Raw genomic sequence first — 21,481 nt, forward strand, 5'->3', positions numbered from 1 at the left:
AAGGGGCAGGGGCAGGGATGTTCAGTTTTGTGCCATTAGAAAGTTGGCAACCCTAGCTCCAGCCCAAGCCCAAACTTCTATGCTGCAATGAGCCGGAGTCAGCTGGCATAGCCCAGTCACGGGTGTCTAACTGCAGTATAGACATAACCACAAATACCAGGGGAGGGGACAGGGCGGGATAGGTGCAAGATGAAGGTGAGCCCTGTGGGGAAAGGGAGAGGAGCTGCAAGACTTCTTCGGCCCTGTTAATCCTGGCTGGTGTCCTGACTTTTCGGCTAGGTATATGCAATTTAGTTATCTTAAGTGAAGAGCAACTGAGATGCTAGGCTTAGCATTTTTGGTACAGGAGGATCTGCTAGCCTCCCTACTCCATTGTGGCTGCTGCTGGCACAGCTGGTGAAGAACAAGGCTGCCTGGGTTTTTTTAAATTCTTTTATGTCCAAAGATTAATTTTCAGGTTTGCAATCTCACAGGAGAAAGCTGTTTTCTGTTTGTTGAACTCAGTGCACGCTGACTGCCAGCCGCTTAACTGCTTAGGGCGGAGTTCATGGGAAGCGAAACTCAAAATGGGCCTATGGTTAACTCTGGTTGAGCCCATCTGCACACCCCGCCACATTTCTTCCCTGAAAGTTGTTGAGAGTCCTTCCATTTTCTTTTTAAAAATAAAAATTAAAAAGATCCTCCCTTCATTTCTACACCAGTCCCAGAAAGAGAGGTCTGATTTGGAGAATTGCTTCTGTTCTCTCTACATTCTAGTTTTTGTGGGGGGATTATTTTTGATGGGAAAGCTAGAACAGGATACTGAGAGGTAAAGAAGCAGTGCATGAAACCAGCATGCTGCGTGGGTCATCTGTGCAGTGGAGGTACCCTGTGATGTTTTAACATGCAGCTTTGAATTAAAGAATTAAGTTTAAAGAGAGGCGTATGTTCTGTCTACAGCCTTCTGGCTGCTTTAGATACAGCGGAGAGCCTCTAGCCACTGGCTGGTCTGCCTTGTAGTCACCCCTTACAGAAACTGCTGTTTGAGCTTGGGAAATATTTTATTCTAAACTTTGGGGAATTCTGTTTGCCCCCCTCTCCCTCCCCCATAGCTTTCTTTTTACACCATATGTTTTTTGCATTGATTTCCTCATCACCTTGTGCACAGACTTTAGTTAGATCCAGTAAGAAATAAATATTCTTGATCTTCCTTTGGGGTGACATCTTGATTAAATTGAGCCTCTGATTTTTCAGAGGGCATTTGATTTCTTTTCTGTTGTTTGTAAATAGCTGCAAAGTACTGGTGCCTGAGTTGAGGGAATCTGGGGACATCAATCATGTTGTTGGTTGCTATGATGATTCTTTCTGGTTTCAGTACAGTAACAAACACGTGGGAAATCTTCTTTCATTTCTAATTCCCCTTCTTTGGAATTACAGCAGCATTAAGGGTTCTGGCACCTGGTCATTGACCAAGAGTGCTTTTTCCTTTGATTTCCACATCTGAGGCATTCCTTGCCCATTCGCTCTAGATGGTACATTCCAAAATTAGGATCATCCTGTATGCTCCGCTCTTGATTTCTTTTCCAGTGCCCTCTGCCCTACACCATCCAAAATGGGGAATTTCTACTCCTGAGCTCCTCTCCTTCACAGCACTATTGCTACTCAGCCCAACAGGAAACCCCCCCCCCCCCCGCCCCCCAAATCCCTGCCTACGATGTTCAACCCTGATTTTCTTCTTCACTTTTACCTTCCTGTCTTCAGTGCCCTACTACACCACAGTCACTAACTTTCAGTTCCCTGGGATGAGCTTGCTAGTCCTCTCCATGTTTGTTAGTGTGGTTGACTGCACTTGAAATTTCATATTCACTTCTCCTTGCTCTGGTCCAGGCCAGGGTTTTAGCAAAGTATACCTTGCACACGTGTCTTGTAGAGGAGTAGAGCATTTATGGGATTTTGAAAATTGACTGGAAGGGGAATGCAGAGGAAAGGGGAAAAGTTGCAAAATGATCCTGTGGTTCATTAATCTGTTGCAGACAGAGAAGAGAAGATGACCTTGAAGCGAGGAGCTGAGGGTCTATATCTCAAACTTTCTTGCCTGTTAACATCATGGTTTGGACACCTCTGATATCCTTCCACAGCAGCATGATATAAAGTTAGACCCTTTTCAGTATGCTTTGAGCTTGGTTTACGTGTAAGGAGGCATAGCAGTACCTCCCCTTTGAGCTGTAATGTTTTCAGGCATGTCCAAGAGAAGGTCAGCAGAAATACAGGTGCAGAGTTGCTACCTCTCCATACCCAGGTGACCGTGTACATGGCACTGACTCATGTTAGGGGTGGTTTGACCTTCCTTTCTATAGGTTTGTGTTGTCTGATCTGCTGAGAAATCAGATATCTTTGTGCTGCGTTACCAGGCACTTTTCATTCCATTTGCAGAGACCCGTCTGTAGAGATGGGCACTATGAACCCTGCGTTTTGCCACTTGTTCTGAACGGAGCCTCTGTGCACAGCTCATGTATCAGATTGGGTGATACGTTTTTCTGCGGTGGTGGTTTTTTCACCTCCTCGGTTAGGTCAGTCTTGAAGCACATTGATTCCTGGTTTAGGAGCTGTCACCAGGGTCTAACACTAGTGAGCATAGCTGTTTTCTGACTGCACTGAGATTGTCTGTCCTGATGTTGGCAAGTGGAAGCAAGGCCAAGGCTGAGGGTGGTTCTCTTTGGATCCATGACCCTTGTGGCACACTAAGTGCTCTAATGATGAAACATGGCAGAGGTTTGACACAGCTACCTGACTTGTTGACTTTTTAATTAGAGGTGAATGGTCTTTTTGTCATAGTGGAAGTTCAGTTTTTTTCATTGTAAATGACTTTAGTGCTGGATAGTGCTCTGGAGACAAAAGTTGTTTGTTCACTGACCAGATGCAGAATGGATAGCCTTTCCATAGTGCCCCACTCCTGTGGCTTGCCCTGCCCCAACTCTCTGCTAATTAGTTGTTGTTGCAATCGTAGCTTTTGTAATGTGGGAACTGCACAGAGGCCACCAAACTTGATGAAACCAAAGTCTCCTCTTCTTTCTAAGTTAGCGTATAGCAGTGCTGTATTTTGGCTTTTCCTGTAATATCCCATTGAGATATTTCAGCTGTATTGTACTTGCATTTGGTAATTGAATGAGACTTTGACTCTGCATGGGCTTCTCCCACCCACTACAGTACTGGGAAATCATCCTTATTCCATACTATGCTAGCTTCAGTATGTTAACAATAGATTATCTCTGACAAATAGGATTTGGATCTTGGAAAAGTCCACAGCCCCTTCCCCTGGCTGCTGTAATCAGTTACAGAGTAAGAAGAATCATGGAGAGAGAGAGGGGACAGTACCTATTTGGAGGAGCTGTTTGCCCTTTGAATGCTTTTTCACGGCACATTTCCATAGGTTGGTTACATGGTTAGCGTCTTCCCTCTTCTTAAAGTGTGCCGTTGGAGAGGGCGTGGAAAGGCTTTCCTTTTGCCCCGATATTGTTTTCAGATCACAGCGAGAAAAAAGGATCATATTAACAGGTGGCAAGTCTTTGAAGTACATTAAAACCCACTTCACAGAGAAAGCAAATCCTCTCTCCAAACTACAGATAAACAATAATGCTTTCAAACCCTCTTCAAAAGGATCAAGGTGAAACTCAATGTGCAATTGGTGCTGGGAGAGATTCTGCTTTGTCACAACTGGTTAAAATGTTGTCTTCCTTTTATGCTTCAGTAACAAAGCTCTTGTTTGTTATACGATTGTTGTTCCCCGTTTTATTTTTCAAAACAAATTGTTCTTTTCGGAAGAACAATCACCTTGGTGGAGGTGGGAAGGTGGGTGAAGGAGGATGGACAGAGATATCTCCTGAGAGCTCTGAGGGAAACTGCAATGAGAGGAAGGGAACTAAAGTTCAGGTTGGTTGTATGAATGCAATTCAGAGCTGTTCTTTGCAAGTCTGATATTTAGGAGATTAATATCTTCCTAACGATTCTTTGGTAGTCCCTGTTTACACAGATGTGACTCCAGTGCCCACGCTCCCAGTCCCATTGCCCTCACCCTCTTTCATATGCTCAGCAAAAGCAAGCTCCTGGTGGCACACATCATAAGTTATGCAGATGCTCCATGCTGGCTGAAGAGGCAGGGGGATAGCAGCCTACCAGGAAGATGAGTTGAATGACACTGTAGCAGTCTGCCTCAGGAGAGTAGGAGAAGGGAAGCGAGCCTGGGGTGTCCCCTCATAGGTTGCCATTTTGTTGTCTGCAGTTCAGACTGTTCTGAAACTTGGAAAGTGATGGTGAAAATGAAGCCTGTTTTCTCTTAGGTTGGCATCTACTTTCAGTGGCAGCTGCATGGCCTGCAAAAACATATGGCAGAGTAATATGACTGTTTTTGAAATGGTGAATGAATAAAGCCTGTGTTTGGGTGGGAAAGATGGGTGTTAACATGTCCATGATGGTTGTGATGTCATAATTTTGCAGAAACCAAGTTGCACAAGATATAGGAAGCTGAGGAGGAAAGGGTGTTTTCAAAAAGCAAACTTCAAGGAGGAATAAGAAACAGAAGAAAAGTTGTGCTGATTATTTATTTATTTTTCATTTAAGATGATTTTAAAATATGTGTGCTATAAGGGCTATTGGGAGAATTCAGCCCAGGGTCACCTTTAACAAAAAGCTGAGTGTATAGACAAGGCTATTGAGAAGTATCATGCAACAGTCTTTCCCGCATACAATACCCTGGGCCGGAACAAACCAGGAATTGAGAGTCTGAGCACTGATGGGGTGGGATGTGGGGTTGGGGGGGGGGGGTTAAACATGTCCTTCAAGAAAAATCTGTGGCAGGAATTCAAAAAGGAATAAGACGGGGAGGGGGAGGGGACAGCAGCCAGGATTTGCTGGGCTTTTCATTCCTTTGTTTGGTTATCTTGCATAAATGCTTTAGCTGAGATTCTTTCAGTAGCTGCATGGGGCCAGCTTGCAACACAAACCCGCTCGAATCCAAATGTAATTTCCCCGTTGTGCATGTTCTGGCTGTGACAGCTCGAGTTATGAATGTAAAATAGGAAAGAAAGTTAGGAAGAAGGGCCAGGTCTGAAATGTTAATGAGTGCTGAATTACCCAGGGCTCCCAGAGGTTGGGAAAGGTGATGCCTGGATTTTAAATATGTGACTTCATTTCAGTGCACCTTGGGGAGGAGGCAAGGGAGAGAGAGAGAGAGAGACAGACACACAGACAGACACACCAGGCTTCTGTGCTTCCGGGGTATTCGGTTTGTAGCAGTAAAATTATCAATGTACATCCACGTGTGAGATGAGAGAGGAAAAGGGATGGGGGAGTCAGGCAATCAGGGGTGACTCTGGCCCCTTCCCATTTGGGGGTGCAGAGGGGCTGGGTTTGTAATTGTAATTGCATTAGTGGTTCATTATAAATCAAGCATTGTCCAGGGAATAACAGTTCCTTCTCCCTCCTCCGCTCTGCTTGCTGTGGGGTGGCCATGTCCGATCTAGGGATGGCTGCATCAGCCTTAGTAACAGTGATGCTTCTCCCAGTTCCACTCACGGAGGAGTCATTCCCTCTTCTCAGGATGGATATAGCAGAGTGAGTGATTTCTGTTCCCCCTTCACTCTGCTTGCAGAAAAGACATCTCACCCTGATCTTACGACAACTTACCACTTGGAGGAGGCTGAGAGGGCAGGAAAAGTGCTTTTCCTTCTTCCGTATGCAACTTGCAGAGCAAAGAGAAATGGCAAGGTTTAGAACTCTCCCAGCTTCTTCCACGTCAGTTTCTGCCAGGCCTGCTCTTAACTTGCCCCCTCTGTCTGTCTCTTTCTCTTTTTCCCTCTTCCTTCCATCTCTTGTTACCATGGAGAATGAAATGCTGGCTCCATTCAAGTTGTCAGCTGAATAGGTTTTGAGGTTGATGGATGGTGAGAATCTCTTATCCCTCCACCTCCCTCCTTCTCCAAACACTGCACCCGCCTGGTTCTTGACATTTTGCTTGCCAGAGAATGGCCATTAGGAAGAGGGATCTGAAAGGGAGGCTGGCAGTGTCCTGCTGAGATGCTCTTTCAGTTTCTTGGATGAAATCAGCAGCCGTGAGAAGGTCTTAAGGACTTTGCTGCAGAGCCTCATCCTCAAGCTGGCTGAAGTGTGAATGCTCACTTGAGTGCATGCTCCCCCTTCTCCCCGCCCACTTTCTCCAAAATATCCAGAGAAAGGAAGATTCATATGCAAGTCTTGCCTTTGCTTGTGGCTGTGTTTCAAGGTGTGAAGTAACCTCTGCGAATTGAAGGAAAAGGTAAGGAACTCTTCGCAGTGTATACCGTAATCCAAACTCATTCTTTCTCAGATAGTTCATGTAGGCTTCATCATACAAAAAGTGGAATTTCTTTGCTGCAGTCTGACTTGCCATGTTCCCTGGCTGCAACAGTGAAGTTTGCCAGGAGTGTGTGTGTGACTGTAATGACAGCTGCCCCTATCTGTGTTGACAGTCTCCTCACAGCACTAATGCCATCTTGTCTGACAGGGTCCTGAGCAGAGATTGTTTACTATCAAATTTGTACAGTTCCTCCCAACAGGATAGTGTTGGATTGTGGATTTTGCTGCACATACCTCCAACTGCTGAGACCCAGATGTGAGATGTGGTGTAGGGGACATGGCCAAAATGCAGGATAAAAAAAAGATAGGGCAGAAAGCTTCAAATTACGGTGTTATAGAATCATACAGAAAACATTTTCCCCGTGGTGATTTATCGCTTCTGATGTGAGATAATAGCAGATTTGTGAGGGTTCAGGGTCACGGGGGGTGTACATTTGAAGAACATCCCTGTTAATGTTTTGAAGTACACTCTGCACATGAGTGCTGGGAGTGTGCCCCCCATGCTGTTGTTCTGTCTATGGCTCTTGCTGCAGTCAAAGGCTGGATGTTGAGGTGGGTAAATATCTGTGGCTTTTTAAATGAAATGCAGGCATTTTTCCAGTTCAAAATGGTTCCTAAATAGGTGCTTGTTTGGGGAAAATGTCGTGTGTTTTTGTGAAATTCTTGCTGAAACCCTGATACAAAACATTTTAGCCCCTTGATGGTTTGACAAACTGCATTGTGTTGAATATTTTTGCATTCTCTTTTTCTGATTGCTGCTCCAGCACCTTAGTCGCCTGGTATTTCTGCTTCCTAAGATGTTTCTGATTTATTTTGTTCATAACCATTTATATGAGCAAAATTTTGTTTAACCCCATTGTTTTTGTTTTTAAACAAACTGGATGGGCTTGCAAGTATGATGAACCAAAATTCAAAATTTAGTCCATTGACTAGCTCACCACTATTTGCTCTGCTGTATCTGGAAGTGATGCTCCCTGTACTAGTGTATATGGATATGAATTTTGTTGCTAGCCATATACACCTCTGGACATCAGAATTTGAATTCTAGTGTAGGCCACAGGTGAAAATCTGTTTTGGTACTTACCAGCTGCTGTGTATTCCCGGTGGAGGTCCAGGCTAGTATTATCTCTACCCCCCTGCACCCCATTCCGAAGTATTAGATGGACAATTGATTCTGCTTCAAGGTAACATGAACTCTTTTTCGCTGCTCTGAAGTCTCTGCCTGTGCTTGGGGTTATTAGACAAGTACATCATCCCACACCACCATGGGCTTTTGCGTCTGTCCTAACAGCTCAGAGTTCACTTCCCACTGATGCTGCATGTCCTGTTTGTTGTTGGATTGTTGTCTCCCTGCTGGAGATTTCCTACTGTGAGGCTGCTTTTGCTGTTGTGCCAGTGTTTTCCAAAATGCTAATATGGTAATGGTTCAGCCTGTTGGGATGTCAAAGGGGAATTTTTAATGAGCACATCAGAGGTGTGTTTATGTGTGTGTGTATGTGTGAGTATATAAGTATATGTATGATTATACGACTCTTATTCTTTAATGAGTTTGCTCTATAGACCATAACATTTGCGCGCTCTCTAAGCTTCTCAGGGATACCTCAGACCCATGCAGACATTATATACCCTGGTTACTCACATGGATCCTCGATCATCAGAAGGAATAATGCTGTACTTCAGATTGTGTAGATTTCATGGTTTGAAACTTGTTGGCTGAGGCATTGGATAAAAAATATTTTTCAAATAACCTCCCGTTACCCTAAATTCACCAGCTATGTCAGATGGAGTTGAAAGAAAGTGACTGAGTAAGAAAGGAGGGATAGAGGTCCAGTGGGACACAGCATGATATTGGAGATGAGGATTAGCTTCTGAACAGATTCTTAGCCTTATGTTTCCATTTATAAAAGGTGTGGGGGAAGGGAGGGCATCTGTTTCAACCTGGTGATTGAAGGAAGCTGAGACGGTATCAGACCTGAGGCTTGGGTTGTGCATTCGAATTTCTTCTGTAAGGTCTGCTGCTGTTTTGATTTGGCTATTTCTTTCTGTATGGAAGAGGATGGGCGTCCATCTGTTCCTGAGTGTTCACAAGATTAAATGCCCACCACTTTTTCTCCTCTGCTCCCCTGTGGGGGTTTTATGATTACTAATAATCTCGGGTGCTGTCAAAAGTTTTCCTAGGCATTCCTGACTTGGATTTCAGCATCTGAATACACCTAAAAGCATCTTCTCATTATTCTCTAGACAAGTATGTCGCTTCAGTTGAGTCACCAAAGTTTCTCCCTCTCCCCCCTACAAAGAACCACCCTTTCTGATCTTTTACCTGCTGGGAATCAGTCTGACTTTCCCTTGTGGCTGAAACTTCTCAGGTTCTCCTCTTCCACTGGTGCTTGTCAGCTTCCTTCCATCTGGCCTTCAATTAAATTATTCACAGATAAAAATTTTAACTGCCTACTGATTTAAGATTCTTGTCTGCTCTAGCAGCTCTGTCACTCAGGCCTTTTAATAGGTTCCAAGATTAAAGGCCTTTTTGTGTATATATTTTGGTTAGTGCTATTAATCTCCATGGCTGGCACTTTTACGCCACTCCCAGGAATAACTCCTGTCTTTAGAAACTAGCACTCAAGTAGTGGATACTATGCTCCGATCATTGCCCTGTCCATTCCCTACAGTTCCCTCACTCAGTGCTCCTGTGCCGTTTTTTGTGCTGATTCCACTCTTGCTGACAATGGCTGTAGTAACCAGGAGCTCCCCATAGCCATTGTTCTTACAGAGCCCCATGTATTCTGTAGCTGCAGAATTCATGCTTTGCCTTAAAACTATGTTTCCAAATATAACCTTTACATTAATTAAAAAAAAAAAAAGAACTAGAAAGTCCCTATGTTTGTGAAAAAAATCTTCCATATGTGAACTGTGTGAATGCAATGTTATCTTCCTGAGTCTGCAAACAACCTGAAGCAGCTGGAGTGTGAACTCCCCCCCACCATACAACTTAATTGAATTGTTAACTCTGACACTTAATAACAATTTGATGTTAGCCTTAACTGTTTCATTGCTGCAAAGAATCCTGTGGCACCTTATAGACTAACAGACGTTTTGGAGCATGAGCTTTCGTGGGTGAATACCCACTTCCTCAGATGCATGTGAGGAAGTGGGTATTCACCCACAAAAGCTCATGCTCCAAAACGTCTGTTAGTCTATAAGGTGCCACAGAATTCTTTGCTGCTTTTACAGATCCAGACTAACACGGCTACCCCTCTGATACTTGTTTCATTGCTGTTAGCTAATGGAAGATATGTGCATTCATCAGTGTTGGGTGTGGGAGTGGCAATGGGGCAGCTGATTGCTATCAAGAATTTCTGGGGTAAAACTGCTCTATTCTATACAGGTTCTTACACTGCCCTCATCACCAGAGTATCTGAGCCTGTTCCAGAAGTCCATTTAGCCACATGGCTAATATCTGTCACAGATGACCTTTGTTTCCCTTATTCTCTTCCCATATGGAAAATTACATCTTTTGTTTTACTTTGGTTGAGGTTGTTTTAATTGTGTTCATTAGGAATTCAAGACCACGAGGGATATTTCAGGTCAGCTTCGCCATCCCTGCCCCAAGGGAGGAGGAAATGAGAAGATGCACCTCCTACTTATTGACATAAGCTATCTGACAATGTTCTGGCTACCTCCTGTGTCTTCTGGGTGCCAGAAACCCAAACTGTCTCCACTGAAGTTGCCTAGACCTTCGAACCTCTCCCCCACCACTCAAACAGCTTCTACAATGTATTTATGCCTGGCCAGTACAAACATCTGCAGTGCATTGGAAATCTGAGTGCCATGTAAAATAAATTTGATTTGAAGATCAAAATGAATGTAAGGAATGCCAAACTGACTGTATTGTTCACTTTCATGTGGAAGATTTTTCTGGATTCTGTCTTTGAATTTATCTGAGGCTACTGCTAAATCTCTGCTGTGCCTGCTGCAATGGAGTGCCAGAGGGACCTGGGAGGTTTGCTGCAGAGCTCAAGGGTCCTTGTATAAATGGAATCCTTCCTGTTACACCGTTCTTGAGATGTGTTAGACCTGGATCAGGATGAGTACTTCTACAAATAAATGCTATTTTTGGAGGGAGGGCAATGCAGTTTGAAGACACCAGCAGATATACAGTGATATAATATGCAGAGCTTGAAAAACTTACCCAACATCTGCTGGGCAGGGTGCAGAATGCCTTTCTCCCCTTTCCCTGCGTTGTGCTCTCTACCTCCTCCCCATATATATCTTCTTCCCCCCAAATCTGTCTGTGCCATATTCTTCCTTTGTACCTTATTCCGATCAATCTTTTACCTCCCTGTTTCATATCCATACAGTAGCCAGAAGAGAGAACTTATTAGCCAGACTGATATGAAAGATGAGAAGGGCATCATCGTCCAGGGTCAGTGCCCTGGTGAGAAGGCATCTTCTTTTTCACCCCTTACACAACTTCTAGGAAAGAGCCGCATGATAGGATTCCTATCAGACTGCTGTGCCTCGACCCTAGTCAGGTTCTTGATCCTTCTTATCAGCTTCTGGTTGGTAGGTGTTTGATAAACAGCTTATCCTCTCCCAGCTAACCCCCTGCCCCCACCTCGCAAATAGCATGGAACTAACATGACATTGGCCTTTCACCACATAGTTCACTTTGCCTGTCTGTTACAACCCTATAATAAGGCAACTCCCAACTTGGAGTGTCCTACAGTGGCAAACTGGGGCATGACAGATGTGCTTGACTCAATTTCCCCTTGGGCCAGCTATAAAAAGAGTACTGTCTCTCTCAATGTCCAGTTCAAAGTCCCACCTTGAGGCATAATTTATTCATGTGCATGTACAGTAGTCCATAGAACCGTCATGATAAAACGACTCTCCCAGTTCTCCCAGTAAAACATATAAAGGTAATGTGATTTTTCCGTTCACCTCTCCATGAGCCCACCTGAACACAAGTCCCTGTTCCTTTCTGCCCTGATTCCAGGGACCCAACTGCCAGCCATCACCTGAGTGACCAGTCTCATGACTCTTCTACCCAAAACCTAGTCCAACAGCTCAGCCCACTTTAGGCTGTTGCCACGGGCTCTCTGGCTCAGGAAGGTCAGCAGGCTTAGCCCCTTTCCTGACTATCAGGCAGCTGTTACCTGCCTCTTTTCTTGCTCTTTGTCTGTGCTCTCAGTCAGCACTCTTCTGGCCCTTTTCTGACTGACCATTTACATGGCCTAAGTGTCTTCTCTTGAACCCAACTGGAGATCAGTGGACCAGTGCGCTGGCCTCTTGCCTCTTAAAGGGCCAGTGACACCCTGTGATAGCCCTTTTCCCAATCCCATTGTTACATAGATTGTAAGCTTTTCGGGGCAAGGGCTGTCTACTAATCCATGTTTGTTTAGTGCCTAGCACAGTGGGGTTCTGATCCTGGTTGGATCTAGACACTGCCATAATTATAATTGTCTACACTACTTCACACTGATGAGGCCTCAGCTGGAGTATTGTGTCCAGTTCTAGGTGCCACATTTCAGGAAAAATGTGGACAAATTGGAGAAAGTCCAGAGGAGAACAACAGAAATGATGAAAGGTCTAGAAACCATGACCGAAGAGGGAAGAAATTGAGTTTGTTTAATCTGGAGAAGAGAAGACTGAGAGGAGACATGATAACAGTTTTCAAATACATAAAAGGTTGTTACAAGTTGGAGGGAGAAAAAACGTTTTCCTTAGCTTCTGAGGCTGGCACGAGAAGCAATGGGCTTAAATTGCAGCAAAGGCGGATTAGATTGGACATTAGGAAAAACTTACTAACTGTCAGGGTCATAGGCGCCGACTCCATGGGTGTTCTGGGGCTGGAACACCCATGGAAAAAAATTGGTGGGTGCTCAGCACCTACCAGCAGCTCCCCGTGGCTCCACCCCGCCCCCCTGCTCCAGCTTGCCTCCGCCCTTGCCTCCTCTGCGAGTGCACTGCCGCATCCTGCTTCTCCCCCCTCCCTCCCAGCGCTTGTGCCATGAAACAGCTGATTCGCAGGGTGGGGAGCAGAGGGAACGTGGTGCGCTGGGGGAACAGGTGGGGCTGGGGTGGGGTGGGGATTTGGGGAAGGATCCGTTAGGGGCAGAGAGAGGGTGGAGTTAGGGCGGGGACTTTGGGGATGGGATTTGGTGGGTCCAGGGGCAGAGATGGGATGGAGTGGCGGTGGGGCCAGGGTCGGGGGGGATGTGGGCACCCACTGGTGCTGGAGAAAGTTGGTGCCTATGGTCAGGGTAGTTAAGCACTGGAACAAATTGCCTAGGGAGGTTGTGGAATCTCCATCATTGGAGGTTTTTAAGAGCAGGTTAGACAAACACCTGTCAGGAATGGTCTAGTTGTTACTTAGTCCTGCCTTGAGTACAGGGGCCTGGACTAGATGACCTCTTGATGTCCCTTCCAGTCTTACACTTCAACGATTCTGTAATAAACATAAATAATAAAATAATCAGAGCCTTCTTTCTGCCCCATTCCCAAGAAAAGGAGCATTCTGTATGTTCTCCCCTGTCACCTCAGAACCTCTTGACTTTTAGATGGATGCTTGGGGTTTGTCTTCTCCTGCTCTAACTTTCCCTCTGACTACTGCTATTCTGCCTTTCCTTGTGCCTCCATTTCTGTTCTCCTGGAGTGAATAGCTCCAGTGGCTCTGTTACTGCCAAGAGTTTTCCCAAGGGGCAGCAAAATGAAACTGACCTGACTCTCCTCAATTTCACTTTTGTCCACAAGTTCTTAATAGCAGCAGTGATAATGGATTAGATTAGTTTGGTTTCCACTGCTGCAGCTTGGAAAAACCCTGAGCAGAACAGGCCACTGGAGCGGTTCTTTCTGCAGACTTAGGAAGATGCTGTCTGCATCGGTTTACATTTGGTTTACATCTGGCAAGTTGTCTTCATAACCTTAAGGTCTAGAAATTTCATTTATTTTAACGTAGTGTTTGCCAAAGCCTCCTACCAGTTCCTGTCAGGTGGATTTTTTTTAAAACCTGTATATGTATGGTAATATTGGCAGGTCTGAATGTGAAGACCTACCACTGCTTTCTCCATTTGCCCATTTCCTTATCTCAGGTGTCATTGACTGGAATATCTTCACCTTTTGTCTCCTGTACAGAGTAAACTCAATTACAGGCATATAATTAAATCAGCATTGGGGAGGATAATTGGGATTTCAATGACTGTATCTCCATGCAGAGCCTACAAGCTGTGATTCAAAATAAGAGTTTAGGTCAGAGGTTATCACAACAAATTTTTTGGTGGACTCTTGCTGGCAGTTGCTCTGACAGTTTTTCCGAAAATACTTTAACTTTAGGAAAAACAAATCAAAATGTACATATATATGTCCAAATCATTGTCATTTATTTAAATAGGCTTTTTTTTTCAGACTCAATAATAAAAATAATGTACAGTTGTCTCTGTTCTTTACTGGATCTATACAGAAACACAAATAAGGTGCTTTACATGTTCTGCTTTTTTTCGTTGATTTTTTTTTAAGACTTTTTTTTTTAAAGACCAGTAAATCTGCTGCTGTGAAAAGTGATATTTGTTAATATCACTTTTCACAGCAGACTTATTCAGCCCCAGCAAGCTGGGGGACAAATTAAGCCCTAGATGGGAGGTGGTTGGGAGGCAGAGAGGGCCAGTGATAATGCGGGGATGAGGCCGGGGCTGGAGCTCGAAACCCTGCGGCTGGGGGATGGAGCCCGCTGCCATATGGCCAGAACCTGCCGCCCACTACCCCAGGGCTGAAGCCTGAAGCCCTAGCTCCACCACCCCTGGGAAAGTGGGGAACTCACACTAGTTGCCTGCTCCTACAATGTTTGTGGCTTCAGAAGGGGGCAGGGATCTGCTCCTGCTAGGGGAGGAGAGGCTGCTTTGCTGCCACCCCCCATCACCACCCAGGAGGCTGTGGCCACAAGAAAAGCCCCTGGTGGCTGCATGCAGCCACAGTGGCTGCATTTGAGAAATGCTGGTTTAGATTATTTTTCTGGTGTGTTGAGAGGCCTGTGTATAAGAGCAATTTCCAGCTGAGACAAGATGTGTTTCTCCACTAACTTAGCACAGCAGGGGCTCAATTCACTTCACCTGCTAGAGTGGCTGCCCTGCAAAGCAAGTGGCTTCTAGTTCAAAGCTCCAATGTACTGAGTTACTGAGATACAGCTCTCACAGGATGGGGAAGATTCAGCTAATTGGTTAAGCCATGTGAGTGCTTGCTGCAAAAAGACAAACGCGCAAGTGAGCCAGGCTGATTTGCTCAGCAGTTTAAGGTTTGTATTTGCATTTGTCCATCAACTCCACTCCAGTCATTCTAATGCATCCGTTACCTGGGTTCCCCACCTCGCTCACTTCATGATTTCACTCCCCTTGGTCAGTATCTCGGACACACTCCCTGTGCCCAAATCAAAGTGCCCAAATCAAGGGCACTCAGTATGTGTGTGTAATAGCTCTCTTCCCGTGGAAGCTAGGGGTTCTAGCTCTTTGCCTGTATTTCATTTTACATTATGCAGAGCTGTATGCCTTCTGCCTGTGTAGCTCTCAGCCTGCCTTAGCCTGGATTTGGAACACAAAATCAAAATGATGGACTATAAAACAAAACATAACAGAGGAAGTGTGATGAGATGTGGGATTAATCCCGTTAACATAAATACTGTTCCCTCTAACCTCAGTTTCCTGAGTCAATGTTTGATGTCTATTTACCGTGAAGACTGAGAACAGCTGGCTAGGATGGGATGGAATCAGATTTGGATGCAACATGAGGGACGCCCATCGTAATCGGATGCAGCTGAGGACTACATGCCTCAAGGCCAGCTGCTGGCTATTTCAGCTTTGTTACTGTGAAATCCTATCCTTTAGTCTCATTCCAAAGAAGTGGCATTTGACACCCTCCTTCAGAAATATGGTTATCTCTGGCTGGTTGTATACTGTTTCCCCTCAGCGGTGGTATTGGTTTTCTGTTCTGTTTTTGGAGGAATAGGAAAGAAAGGCTGTTTGGGAACGGATGCTCAAACTAACTCAATTTTACATCCATCCCAGACAATATCTGCCATTATTTGATGGCAGAGAGGGATTATAATGTGGATAAGAAGGTGCAGAACAGAGCTCCTGGAAAAATCTGTCATATTTCACTGTTGTTCGGGGATTTTGTTCTAAAAATCTTTTCACATTTTGCCGACATGTTGGAGTCTAGTCAAGTCTACAAGGAAGCCTGTCTAAAGGCAATAGCCCATCCGCACAGTATTACTTTAGGTTTAAGACCAGATTTGGCTCTCAGATACATTTGTGCAACTCGCATGGTCTTCAGTGAGGGCTGTGCATATGTGGATCTAAGAGCAGAATTCTGCCCTGTAAACACAATAAGGGTAATGTGATCTAGTGGACTGAGCCTCCTGAAGTCTAATCTCAAGTTGGCTGCTGATTTGCTGTGCAACGGTGGGCAAGTCATTTAATTTTCTGTTTCTCCATCTGTAGAACGAGGATATTTACCCACCTTCGTAAAATGCTTTGAGATCCTTGGATAAGTATTATATTCCAAAAGAAGGCCAGGCCAAGCAGCATAGATTGCCAGGAACTCACTGCTTCCCTCAGGGTAGCGCACTGGCTTGTGCAAATGACACTGTTTCCTGGCAGTTGATCTCAAGAGAGAGTATAGGCCCAGTTACATCTGCTGCTTAAAGGAGTTCTCTCTTAGCTCAAGGGGAAGTGGAGGTGGTTTTGGAGCTAAAGGACAAGGTTTCTTGTCCCATCTCCACAGTTATATGCACTTTATCTAGTAATTGTGTTTATTGTTCAGAGCTCATGGATTTGTTGCCCCATGATGCAAACAAGTGCTGGAAAGCGTTAACAGTACGTCTTATCAGCTGCAAGCAGCAGTACCTGCCTTTAATGCAAAATCCATGCACGTGGAGCGATTGGTGCATTTTAAATATATTTAAATGGAAAATAAATTTTGACTTGTGCCAAGTAGAGTGAATAAGTAGAGTGAAGAATTCTCTGTCTGAGGGATGTAAGTGGTGTCTGGAATCAGTTGAAGAATATAGCTTCATATAATCAAAGTGAAATACTGTAGATGTTTTTGGGAAGCTTGGTTACTAGCTCAAAGGAGCTTAGGGCTAAGATCCATGCCAGTAAGTACTAAGTACTGTAGTGCTTTGTGTTGAGCATACATTGGCTGTCATGCTAAACTCAGTATATTACTTTTGGGGGCTGTTTTTGAGTCTAGGGAGCCAGATCCTAATAAAATCCTTGAGAATAGATGCCTGAGCACCATTTTCAAATTCTCTTTTGCTGGGGAGTCTTTTAGGGAGTGTCTGGGGATGCAGGGCAGCAAACAGGAGCCTGGTTCCTTGCACATGATTCAAGTGTCAAAAGAGAAGATCTCAATGGCTGCAAAGAGGATGTGGGAGAGAACAAGATCCTGTTCTTCTTGGACCTCTGACCTAGCACATAGGCAGACTGCGCAATGTGCAGTCTGGCCAAGCTCAAAATAAAGTATTTGGGTCAGACTTTTCCTCCAGGGATGCTCAGTGCTCAGAATGTTTGTTAGGGAATATCGAGAGAAGGCAAATAATCCTGTACTGGGCTCTGCTGCAGACTTCACCTATGCTTGAATAACAGCTTTCTTCTTGGGACAGACTCATTCTGTTTGATGTCTGTCTTCTTTGTATACAGACATATCTCTCTACTATGAACTATTGAGTGCTTCTTTATTTTCCATTTCTGGACTCAGCAGGCCTGCATATTACATGTGCTGTAGGGTGGGTTGCCAGGGGTATTTTGTGGAAAAGACAGCTATGTTGAGGTTTCTCCCCACCAGAATTTTTAAGGATTTTTTTTTTAACCGCCTGCAATTGTGATTTTGAAAGGCTTTTGTTGTTGAGTGAAGAGGAAATTGTTCCTGAAGAAGTGTGCGTGAAGGCTGGGCTTATCACAGTGTGCTCTAGCAACGGGAGACTAGACAGGGAGCAGTGCAGGACTGACTGTTTAGGCCTGCTGTTGTTGAGACCATGCCTCCTCAGCAGATGACAGAAGGAAAATGAGCCTGTCAGTGGTAAACAGTTGGTTTTCCTCTTACCTTGCAGGTTTTGTTTCCTGTGTGTGGCTTTGCCATGTCACTGATACCTATGTTATGATGAGGTTTGCAGTGACCATATTATAAAACACTACTGTCACAGTGACAGGTCAAGCTGTGCTTTAGACTCCTTTTGAATATAGCTTCTGGAGTACAGCTTCACCCCTCTCTGGCTGGATCACATGCCACGTGGTCCGTGCCATTCTTAGACTGAATTTCTGGGCTGCACCGCCCCCCTCCACACACCCCATTTACCAAATGTAGTAACATGACTGGCCCACCTGTGTTTAGCATCTGTTTTCCCTTTTCCTCTGGGCCCAGAGATGGATGGAAGTAACTCAAAACCAGCTTTTTCAAACAAAATATTATTTATTTAACCAAAGGTGAATGTAGCAAGCAGAAAAAAAGGGATAAAACAACAAAAGGCCTATATGCCTGTGTCAGGCCTAAAGTTCATCCTCTCCTTGCCAATTTGGGTGAGTTCCACTTACCCTGGATGCCTTGCTCCTGTGGGAGACAGACCCTGCAGCCTTCTCTCCCTTTCTGTCAGAGGCTCATTTCCAGCTGCTGCCCACTCACCTGCTTTCCTCTCTAGGCCAGTGTCTTTACTGGTTTAGTGCCCCTTTTCCCAGGCCAGAGTCCAGGATTAGAATAAACCTTGCCAGCCTGGCTGGAGCCAGCTAGGTGGGCATTCCCAATTAGTAGCTCTCCCGTTGTTCCTTTAAGGTACCTCATAGCTGTAATTGTTTTGATTCCTGTTTGTTTCCCTGTAACAGCCTCCTTTCATTTAATTCCTTGCAGTCAGGCTGGACAATAGCAAACTGGTAAACACAGATGCCTATGCTAATCATAGAAATAATCCGAATATCTCCCTTATTTTCCATGGCTACAATTTTTTAAAATCAGAGTTGAATCTGAAAACACAGGTTACTTTATCACCGCTGATGTTCTCAGATGATTTCCTTAGAGATTGGTCTCCCTCTCATCAAATGGAGATTGGTACCACAGGATGTGTCTGTTCTGGAAAACATCACTGCCCCACTGTACCTGGCATCAGTCTGTTAAACTAAGCTGTTCTTCCTCTTGGCAGGTGCACAGTGCCCTTTGCTCAGTCTGCTTTTGGTGCAATGTAGCCTGGCTCTTCCTCCAACTCTGCACGCAGCTGCTCAGCGAGGTAAGAGAAAAATGGATGTAACTGTGATCATTTTGGATTGAATGGTGTGGGGTAAGGGACAGGATGAGAGCAGCCCTCTTCCTGGGATCTTTGGTTTGGCAAGTTGCTAACATGGTCATTTTCTCAGTCTGGGAGATGGTGATGAATTCACCTTTCCCTCATTAGGTCATAATACACTCTGCTCTCCCTTGTCTGTTGCCATTTGTGAGGTGCCTTCGAGTACAAGTAATGCTCTGCAGTTCTTTAGAAATTCTCGAACATTAAAAAGCTTACTGGGACAGGGAGTGTCCTTTTGTTCTGTGTTAGAACGGTGTGTAGCACAGTGGATTCCTGGTGTGAGATTGAGATCCTAGATGCTACCATAATGCACATAATAGTATCTCTGTGAAATAGATAAATGTGTACACCATTTTACACCTGGGTAAACTGAGGCATGGCAAGCAAGCCAGTGATAGCGTTTTAGCCTGGACGAAGACTCACTGGATAATGCATATTTCTTGCAAAACATAAAGGAACTATAACATTCTGGAGTGTGATGCAGCTGTCAATAAGTAATCTTTGCTGTCCTGTCCAATATGCACTTGAAAGTCGGAATGCTTTGTGCCAGGGCTGTTCAAGGGGACATTGAAAGGCTGCAGTTAGCCTCTCCAGAGTATACCCATAACTGTGTTTTTAGTGCCAGTTAGCTGTAAATTTAAAAGCAAATCTGATCTTTGTGTGTAATGATTCACATCTATCCACAACTTGATGGGAACAATTGTCCACATATTAAGAGAGCTAACACATGCTCCATTGTATGAACTGCATCTGTGTTCCAGCTCTTCCCAGGTGTAGGTGAATCCCATTCTTTGAAGGCAGAGTACGGTACATACACAAATGTATAATGTTGAACAGAAGCTGGGGAGGAAGTGAAGCCAGCTGCGCTCTGGATGCAGAGAGAACGACTGGCTGCCTAGTGTAAGGCACAGACTAATCCAGACACAGCACCAAGCACACAGGAGAGGTTTTTGATAGGAAAGGGTAATGTGTCACTGCCAGATTGTTGGAGCCTCTTATGTGTTTTTCTCACTCACCCTCCAAATCTCCTCAATTATCTTTTTCCCCTTCCCTTCTGCTCTCCTCCTCCCTTATCTACCCATTATTCAGAAGGTAGCACACAGTGGCTGATAGGAATGTATTGTAGTAGAAGAGGTGGGCTGAGGACTATGAAAGAGTTAATGGGTCCCACATGGCTACTGGAGCCAGCTCCAGCCAGTGGTGTTGGAACAGCAGTTTGAGGGATAATTTCAGGTTGTCTTCTGTGAACAGTAGAGATAAGAGATTATGACTGATATCTCCCCAGCACTCCCTCAACTGCTTATCAGCATGATGTGCAGGGCTGTGTGTTTGTGACCTGAAAAGGATGTTCTAGCACAGGGTTTCCAGCCCTGTGGGCCTGCTCCTCTCATGTCGCCTTGTACTGCAGTAATTAATACAATCACTGAGAAGGGGGTGTTTTAGAAGGGGAGATGCAGGATCACACATCTTGGTTTGGTTTGTGTGCAGCCCTTTTCGTATTTAATGTCCATACCTGTTTCCAAGTTGGGCTGGTCAATGCTGGGAAATAAAGCCACGTTAGCACATACCACATTTAACACTCTGTGGAGAGGTTAGCCATGACCAGCTCACATGATTTTAAAAGATGACAGTCCTTGTGTACAATAAGTGCTAAGTTGTGCGTTACAACCCAGTGTCATTTCCCAGAGTGGCAAGCCCTTAGATCTCCCTGCTGTCTTGGAGACCTGCTTAATGAGCTCCCTGGCATGCAGTAGTGACATTAACTGGCCTTGGTGGTGGCTGCTAGCCAAATCTCCCTGTGCTATCATTTTATTGCATTTCATGCTGGCTAACCACTATTCCAGGAGCTGGTCAGTCTGTGTCTTTACCCAGAGTGTCTCTTAGCATCACAGGTAACAGTAAGGGAGAACTATAATCTCAGCATCTCCCAGCAGGATGGTGGTTCCTAATCACTGGTACTTAAAATTCTGAGCCCTAGTGTTCTGCCTCAACAAACTTCTCACTCACTTATGCCTTCTGTAAAGTACACTGGATCTTGGGCTGATCCTGATCTCAGTGTTATGAAGAAGAGGAGGGAGGTCATCACTGGGTACAGGAGAAGGGAGAGCAAGGCTATGGTCAGATGGTACAGCCAATTCCGTAGTTGGGTAATGGGTATAGTGGCCTGAAAAGGTTGAATCCTAGCATTAGGTAATGGTGTATGGAAGGTGTACTGGTTGTGAGGGTAGCTTGGAGGGCTTCCAGCCCCATCATCCCCACAGCAGTGCTGTAGTAGGAGGGAGTTTAATTCCCTTCTTCCCTCTCCCTCTTTGCTGTTTCGCTCTTTCCCCTTCCCTCCCTTTCCATACTTTGCCCTCATGATTGTATCTGAAACTATGAAGTAACAGCATAAAAACCCATCCAAATCTCGATAACTTTAATAGAGCAAAAGTGGGATGGGAAGGAGCCTTGTTCGTGCGTTTTTGTTACCAGACGTGATTTGACGGCTAAGACTAAAGAGAAACTTTGGTGAGTACGGCGACTTCCCATGTGCGGGGAATAAGACAGAGAAAATTGTCAGTTCAAAACAGCAGGAGCTACATTAGCAAATATAAATGAAACAGATGGCTGAGATGCTGCAGCTGTTGCTTAGAATCTCCTGGAAGATCTTTAGTTTGGAGCTGCAGGAGACTGTTTTAAAAGGGATAATGAAAACAAGAATACAAACTTTAAGTTCAGCATCACCAGAAAAAATAAATGAGATGAAATTCACCAGGCACTAAGTCTTTCTTCACCTTGCAAATCTCAGAGCTA

General features: G+C 44.8%; 1 protein-coding gene across 11 annotated transcripts in view; it reads left to right on the forward strand.

The window, feature by feature from the left end:
- Positions 1-21,481, forward strand: part of NDST2 (N-deacetylase and N-sulfotransferase 2) — a 240,307-nt gene that overhangs the window by 80,022 nt on the left and 138,804 nt on the right. For 10 of the 11 annotated variants that reach the window (XM_030568395.1, XM_030568404.1, XM_030568393.1 and 7 more), the window contains one exon: positions 18,548-18,631. The exons of the other annotated variant lie outside the window; for it this stretch is intronic. The gene's annotated coding sequence lies outside the window, so the exon portion shown is untranslated. The remainder of the gene's footprint in view (positions 1-18,547; positions 18,632-21,481) is intronic. 11 annotated transcript variants of the gene reach the window in all.

The sequence above is a fragment of the Gopherus evgoodei genome, chromosome 7 (genome assembly GCF_007399415.2).
Source record: "Gopherus evgoodei ecotype Sinaloan lineage chromosome 7, rGopEvg1_v1.p, whole genome shotgun sequence".
NCBI classification, from domain to species: domain Eukaryota; kingdom Metazoa; phylum Chordata; order Testudines; family Testudinidae; genus Gopherus; species Gopherus evgoodei.